Source organism: Callorhinus ursinus, unplaced genomic scaffold (assembly GCF_003265705.2).
Source record: "Callorhinus ursinus isolate GAN/ISIS: 27379988/994484 unplaced genomic scaffold, GSC_fseal_2.0 scaffold2, whole genome shotgun sequence".
In the NCBI taxonomy this organism is placed as follows: domain Eukaryota; kingdom Metazoa; phylum Chordata; class Mammalia; order Carnivora; family Otariidae; genus Callorhinus; species Callorhinus ursinus.
Window position 1 is genome coordinate 18,168,063 of NW_027397064.1, and position 8,172 is coordinate 18,176,234.

Here is an 8,172-nt window from a genome sequence, read left to right on the forward strand (position 1 = left end):
CACACACACACACACACACACACACACACACACACACTCCCACCCCAGTTGGGCTGTACTGTGTCTCCATGGAGGCATCTCCTTTGCTGCCCCCTTGTGGCTGGCATCCTGGTGTGGAGACTCAGTCCCAGGGGCATCAAGCTGGCAATGGGGCCGGGCAGCTCCCACAGCGAGCTGACCCCCGGATGCGCTAATCAACAGAGCAGTACAATCAGAGGTGAGGGAGAGCCCCTGCCCCCGGAGTTCTGCTGGTCAGGCCCAGGGCCTGGGGCACGGTGGAGGCAGGACATGGGCAAGCGGGCGTTGGGGGGCAAGGGCCGGTGGGCTGCAGCATGCGGAGCCTAGGGACTGGAACGGCTCGGCTTGGAGACGCGGAGGCAGGGGGCTGAGATGCTGGCTATGCCATGGCGTGTGGCCTTCTATGGAAAAGGGAGCCCACACTCTCTGGGTGCCACACCGTCCTCGGCGAGCGCTGTGGGGAGCCCCGAGTGGAGAGGAGCTACTGGAGAGCATTCTCTGGGACCGGTGAGCCCCTGTCCCTGCAGACGCTGGAGTGAGGCCTGCTTCCCTTCTGGGTGTGACCACAGGCACAGCCTAGGAAAGGCCCCTCCTGCAGCCCGAGCCGGGACCAGAGATGAGCCTCGTCAGCTGTGACCTGCCTTGGGAGCGCTGGCCTCTGAACCAGGCGCAGCTGGTTTGGCTCTGGCTTTGCTAGGGCCTCAGGAAAGCTTTGTCCTTCCTGGGCCTTAGTTTCCTCCTCTGGAAAATGGGAGAACGCTGACCCCAGAGGTGGGGTGTGCAGATGGACCACAGTGTACTGCTGGGCTCTGGGGCCTTAAGGAATATGCACCCCCGTCCTCTTCTTGTGCCTCTTGCCTTCTCCCCACCATTTCTCAGGCCTCTGGGGGCACTTGGCCGCAGAACAGACTTGTAGCTGAAAGCCTCCCTAACGATATTGATCTAGCCGGCTCCTGACTCCAGACCACACGCTTGGGGTGGGGGTGGTACAGCCGCCTCCGTGGCTCCAGCTTTTATGGGGTTTAAAGATCATCTCTGGCCTTCGAGACAGGATGTCTAGATTCTGGACCCCTCCTCTCAGCCCCTTCCCATGCTCTGACTTCTGGGTTGGTCCTGGGAAACCAGGGGGCACCCATAAGGTCACAGGCTCCTTGCCTCCCCTCAGCCTCCTATCCTGCATGAGCAGGACCTGAGCTGGAGCACCACCGCCCCATCCTCACTGGACTCAGGCTGGTTGGGGACATCAGGAACAGAGGCTGTGTGGGCCAGGGGTCCTGGAGGAGGGCGGGAGACCACCTGGGAGAGATGGAGAAAACCTCACAGATGTGGTGCTCTAGAGCTGGTGGAGAACTTGGGGCTCCCTGGGGGTAAGTCAATCAGCCAGTGAATTCACCTGAGATGTAGTGAGTACCTACTATGTGCAGGCATTGTACTAGGCACTGAGCGCTACTGGTGTGTTTGTTTCCCTTGCACCATTCCGGGTCTAATGGCAGGGAAGGGAGAGTGGGGAAAACGTAAAGAAGTAGCCAATATGTAATTACGGTATGATAAGTGCCCTGGAGGACAGGCACATCATGCAGCAAGAGTTGGTAAATTGATCCCGATGGTCTGGGGAGAGCAGAGAAGGTGTCCCCTAGGAAGTGACTCTTTCCAAATGTTAGAGTCCACAGAGTGAACAGGAGTCGATTGGGTAGAAAGGAGAGAAAGGGTATTTCAGGCAGAGGAAACAGCATGTGCCAAGGTCTAGGGGCAGGAGGGGCATAGCCTGCTTGAACCTCAGGTGCTTCCCCTGGGTGGTGTGTTTTACAGTGTTAATTTCACCTTCAATTGCAGGCCAGAGAGAAAAGAGGCTAATGCAGAGGCTGTGGAGTCAGGGTTCAAATGCTGTGCCATTCCTATTCGCTGTATGACCCTGAGCACGTTGTTTGACCTTGCTGTGCTTCTGTTTCCACCTCTGGCAATGTGGGATGGTAATGGTGGTCTCTGACTCAGGGGGTTGTTGTAGCAATTGAGAGTCTCTACCTGTACCAACATTTTGGGGCAGCACTTTTAGTAAATGCTTGATAAATGTCAGCTATGTTTATTATCTACTTATTTGATCCCCCTCCCAACTAGACTATTAAGTCCTTAAGAGCAGGGACCTAGGTCTGTACCTGACGCCCCAGCACAGTGTCCGGCATGTAGGAGGCCCTCTATCAAAGTTTGTAGAAGGAGTGAGTTAACCGCAAGGTCATTGTTGCTAGAGGGAGCTGGTGGGGGCTGGGGGGAGTCAGAAGATTGGACTAGAGACGGTGGGTGAGTTTGGCAGGCACCTTTGGTCATGTGAAGGGCTTGGTTGTTGTAAGAGCAGTGGATGGTTTTGAAAAGTCTTAATCAAGGGAGTGGTGGGGACAGATTAGCCTTTGGCAAAGATGCCTGGGCTGTCTGTTTCAACATCCGTTGCGGCCCAGCTATATGTTAGATGATGTGATGTTAGATGTTAGATGTCACCTCATTTATTTATAAAATGACCCCGGGAAATAGGTAATACAGCTAGGGAAACTAAAGCTTGGAAGATTCAGTAGTATGTCTGAGATCTCGTAGCTGGAAAGTGCTAGAGAAATGGGACTTCAGATCTCCTAGCTCTGCATCATTTAGGACGTTGACTCAGCTTCTTTAGCAGATTCCAAATTACTGAACACTTAAATGTGAGAGGTACCTAGTTGCTTTCTCAAGAAAAGGCTCTAGCTCATATCAGAGCTCTATTATGAAGTTGTTTTGGAACCCAGTTTTGTCATTCGGCCATCCTCAATATGGGGCCAAAAAGGTTGATCCAGCTCCTGCCATTGCAACTGCATTCCAGTTGGTGGAAAACAGAGAAAGGGGAAGGAAAGATCATGCCCTTCTCTTTAAGGACATGATACACTGCTTATATTTTATACATTGTTTCTGCTTAGATGGCAAGGGCCCAAACTATCACATGGCATCAACTAGCTGCCAGGAAGTGTTACTTTTTTATGCTGTGCGGCCAACAGCCCAGCCATACTTCTGGAGATGTATTACTAAAGGAAGAGAGTGGGTATTGCGAGCCACTGTTAGTTTCTGACTCAACTCATGCTCCTGCACCAGTGGGAGGGAGAGCCCCTCTGCGGCTGCCAGGGCAGGAGGTGAGGGCCTGCGCCATGCTTCCTTCCGGGGCCACACTCAGAGCATGCTCAGTAGATCTAAGACGTGGAAGAGCTTCATCACTGACCCAAGACAGGGGCGATGGAAAGCCGTTGAGAAGGACCAGGCCCAGCGACAGCACACTGAGTTGAGAAGCATTGGTTTGAACAGAAGTGAAGAGTCTGGAGGTGGACATGTTGAGGGAAGAAGCCGTGGGGCTTCCGGTGGAAATGCTCACGGGGCACTTAGAAGTGAGGAGTCAAGATCCTGGAGTTAGTGACGCCATGTGGTGTAGCTGCACAGCTCAGTGGTCATCCTCTTTCACGGGAAGGACCTGGCCTCCAGGGGTGACCCCCAGCAGCCATGTCTGTGCCTTGGGGTACCCTGACCACTTCCTCCCCGTGATACAGCAGCCTGGTCCAGGGGCCAGGAACCAACTCAAGGTGGGGTCTGGGGTGGGCGGGTGGCTGTAGAAACGTCTCATCATTACCTCCAGAGAGGTGACAGGACACAGGGGAAGGATGGTCCTGTGTCTCAGTACAGAGGACAAGGACCAGTGCAATGGTCCCTGTGCTTCAGGTGTGGTCCAGAAACTGCAGAGAGTGGCCTAACCAGGGCCACGTAGCCCAGATGAGGCCTCGACGCTACCTACAGTTCAGGTCCCCGGCCCGCTGAAATTCCTCACTACTTCTGTCGAGAGGTTTGGGTGACAGGGAAAATGAGTTGAATCACAGAAGGATTGTTGTGCATCTGTGGGCGGAGACTCATCCCCATCTAAAGACATCGCAGAGAGAGGAGGGTCGTGAATGGGACCGGGGCACATAGGGGGGTAGGGAGGAGTTGGAGGAAGAGGGTCTTGTGAAGAAGACTGGAGGTCTCAGAATGGGAGGAAGAGCTCGTGTGTCCATAGAAAAGGGGAGTTTCGAGGAAGAAATGGGCGATGGACAGACAGTCCAGCCGCCCCCCTGAGCATCACGTCGAATGAGCCCTGGGACAAGGTCACTGAAGTGACCATGAGGAGGTCATCCTGGCTTCCTCCTCCGGGGAAAGACAGCAGAGGGTGGGGGCTCGGGGTTGAGGAAGTGGCTTAGCACAGTGTCTGGCTCCAAACGGCTCATGGTATTTCTAGAACTGGCGACTCCGTGAGTGAAGAGGAGGTGGAGAGAGACGGCAGGTGTGGACATCCTTTCAAGAACCCAGACTTCTCCCCACCGGGATTCACTTTTCTTCCTGAGCATTGCTCTCTGCTTTCAGGCGCTCAGCCTGCGTTCAGGGCCGAGACCGGGAAAGGGGGTGATTTGTCCTGGAAATCGGAAGCCCCCTGGGGGTGGCCCTGCCGAAGGAGCCGCCTTCTGATACCTCACCTGGATCTCTCCGGCTGCAGTATCGGTATCAGCAGGTGTCAGCCGGGGAGGGAGAAGCCTTCTCTGAATGAAGCTCCTTCAGATCACTAGAACCTCAGGACTCTATCCCAAGTGGGGAGATAAGGGAGGTGAAGATCAGGTGAGAGCCGGCCGCCTTTGTGTGCGCCTGGTGTGACATTACAGCCCTCTCCCTGCGCTTCCTCCTCCGAACGTCCTGCTCCCGGGGCGCTGATAACTCAAGCCCTGGGTTGGTGTTGAGGAGGCCGGGTCCCGTGCTCCAGGCAGACACCAGAGGGCGGTGTCTGGGCCCTGTAGGGCCAGCCCAGCGGAGGAGGCCCAGGGAAGACATTCAGCTCAAGGCTCCTCCCTCCCCTCCCCTACCTCTTCCTAGCTGCTCTTTCCTGCTTCCTTCCCCGGGTCCGGTCTCATTGCTACTTCTCTGTCCCCCTGGCCGCCTCCCTCCCCCCGCCCCCCAACGGGGTCACCTGTAGACAGGCTGCAGGTCCTGGCTGTGGTCCTTCAGGGTGGATGGACCAGGGACCTCAAGGAACCGAAGGAGCCTAGGCATGGGGGTGGGGTGGGGCTGAGTGAGGACTTTTCCAGATGGGGCTGCAATTCTGGTATTTGAGTGCTTCTCCTCCCTCCCGCCTTAGGGCCGCACCACCTCAGCCAGCTTCCCCGTGTCATCTTGGGCCTAAGGCTCCCTCCAGTGGCCAACAGGGGGGCACTGCGGGCACTCGTGGTAAAGGTCTCAGGGGGCCCCAAGCTGAGCCAACTTCCAAGAGCCCCGAGAGACCCGTTTACTGAGAGCTGGAAGGGGAGAGTAGTTGGGCACTTCGAGGCAGGCTGTTTATTAAAAGCCCCAGGGGAGTGGCGAGGACAGAGACCTGGAGGCCCCTGTTCCCATCATCAATCATCCTTCCTGGCAGACGAGCTGATCCAGAGCCCCTCCATGACCTGCTTGTGGGCAGGGCCGGAGACCCTGCAGGTGACCAGCGGTGGCAGGAACCACTGAGGCCCTGACTGAAGGGGGGTGGCTCCGTGGAGCGGCACTGGACTAGCAGCCAAGAGATTAGCGTACACTGGGGGCTGGCCAAGAGAATTCCCCTCTCAAAACCTCCGTGTCCTCATCTCTAACTGGGGCCTCTGGGCCCGATGATGTGTCTGGGTGCCTTCTCGCAGCCCTGCACGACCTGGCCCCGTGTTCTGACTCCCTGGGTCCACAAGAGCCGTATGCCCACCCCTGCAGCCGGCCTACTGTTCTCCCTCCTCTCTTGGCGGGGCAGGCGAGTGTCTCTCTGGGCAAGCAATGCAGAGTGGGCTTCCACTTGCTCTTTGGAGCGACTCGACACTGTAGATTCTGTTCTGCTCACCCTGTGCCTCCGCCCTCCGTGGGTGCATGTTTCTGCAGGGTCCAGCCCCACAGTGGCTTCCTGTTCCCAGGGCCCGGGGTCTAGGAACCAGGAATGCAAGCGTCTGCTATCCCTGGACTTGGTCATTTACTTCCCTCCTCTTCAAGGTCAGTGACCCACGTGAGAATGAGCGCGAACATCCACATTTCTCTCGAGGACTCCCAGGCCACCGAGCTCACCGAACTGCCCCAGGTCTTTATGAAAGAAGCCGAATCTGACCAAAAATGAAAATAAATAAGTGAATAGGCCTCTTTTTCCCCCAAAGGGGGTGATGGTGGGCGCCTCTGCAGAGGCAGGACTGAAGTTCTGGTACCCCAGCTGAAACACAAGGATGAGACGTTTTCATCAGCCTGCTCGTGGAACATGGAGGTGGAGCGCGTGGTGGGGAGCCCCTCCAGGCACTCTGCTACTTCCTAGGCCCCGAATCCGGGCCAGTCATTTCACCTCTCTGGGCCTTAGTTTCCTTGTCTGTAACGCAGGGCAGTCATGACAAAGTTATATAAATGTTAGTAAGTCCTTTATGCAGGGTGTCTAGCTTGGACTACTGGGAGGCCCGTCACATTTATTGACTGCCCGCGATGTGTGAGGGACACAGGATCTCATTTACCATGAGCTCAACAAGGTGGTCATTATCACCCCCATTTCGTAGATGAACAAACCAAGGCTCAGAGAAGTAACAATTCAATTAAGAGCCCATCTAACGATTCGAACTCGCATCTGTCTGCTTCCAAGACTCATCTGGGAAGGCACAGATGGAGTGGAGGCAGAAGCCTGCTGAGGGCGGGCTCCTGAGAAGGCAGAAGTCCTTGTGAGACCAGAGAAGAACCAGACGGGAGGGAGGGAAGAAGGCAGCCAGGGACAGGCCTTAGGGAGAGGAGGACTTGGGGCTCATGAGATCTGGTGACTGCTCATCACATCGTGCCCTTTGTGAGCAGGACAGCTGGGCTCAGAGAGGGGAAGGGGCTTTCCGTAGGTCACTTGGCCTCGTGGAGCCTGGCTGGTCCAAAGGTTCAGGGATCGAGAGTGCTCGGACGGTCACCAGGAGGCTGAGAAGGCCAGCTGTTGTCTGTGGGATGCTCCTGGGGAGACTCCAGGGCCCGGCCATGGGCAGCACTGGAAAAGGGCCGCGGTGACATGGTGGCCGAGGGTGGTGGTGTGAGAAGCCTGAGGGTCGACATGAGGCCAGAGCTGGGAGAGCCCCGAGACCGCACCGGAGGGGCAACCTCCCCTGCCTCTGGGGGGGGGGGCTGGGGATGCTCCGGGGCTTAATAGGAGAACCTCTGGGAATGCAGGGAAGGAGGGAGAGAAAAGCCACAGAGAGGCAGCTCCTGGCCAAGGACATCATGGTTAGAGTCTGAGTCTGCCGGACATCCAGCTGTAGCCACGAGCGCAGTCACCTGGCCCAGAATCCCCCTCCCTCCTTTAGAAGAGGCAAGCGGCCATGCTGCCTCATTCCGACCTCCCTTGGTTCCCCGGGAAAGGGCTGGTTTTAGGAAAGGAGGCTGTAGAGGCATTGGAGAGGGGATGTCGCCCCCTTGTGGCCAAGAGGTGGTACTACGAGGCCAAGGCAGGATGACCAGAGAGGGAGAACCCCACGCAGCCAGCCACAGGTCGCTGCAGTTGAAACACTTTTGAGTTCCTCCTGGGCATCGGGCTCCCTTTGTGAGAGACGTCCCAGAGCCGGGTGCATGTGAGACGCTGGCGGCTTTCAGGCTTCATTGCCGTGAGCCGTTTTCTCGGGAGGAACTTCGGGGCTCTAAGGGTCCCAGGCACCTTACCATAGCAGCGTTGGGAAGGCGTGTACTGAGCTCTCCGCATGAGCCGGGCCCTGTGCGGGGCACCGAGGACCCAGAGATGGACAGGACGTGGACCAGGCCCTCCACCATCCATGCGGGACCCAGGCGAGAGGCCAGCGGACCATCACGCAGCCATCTCCCGGGGGAGGGACAAAGTATTAGGGGCATAGCCACTTCTCCTGCAGAGGGGTTTCTGTAATACCCTGGCTTCCCTCCTCACCCCTCTCCAGTCGAGGAGTTTGGGAGGAGAAATAGAGCTCATTCTACTTCTCTCTGCCCCGTCAGAACCAGCATGCTCCAGAACGTTTGCATTGTCCCGAGCCGCTCATCTCTGTATGGGAGGCTCTCGCTTTGAGTGACATAGGAGCAAATTATGTGGCCCCTGCTCCAACGTTCTCCCGTCAGCTGTACAAGTAACATTAAACAAAAAAAGATTTT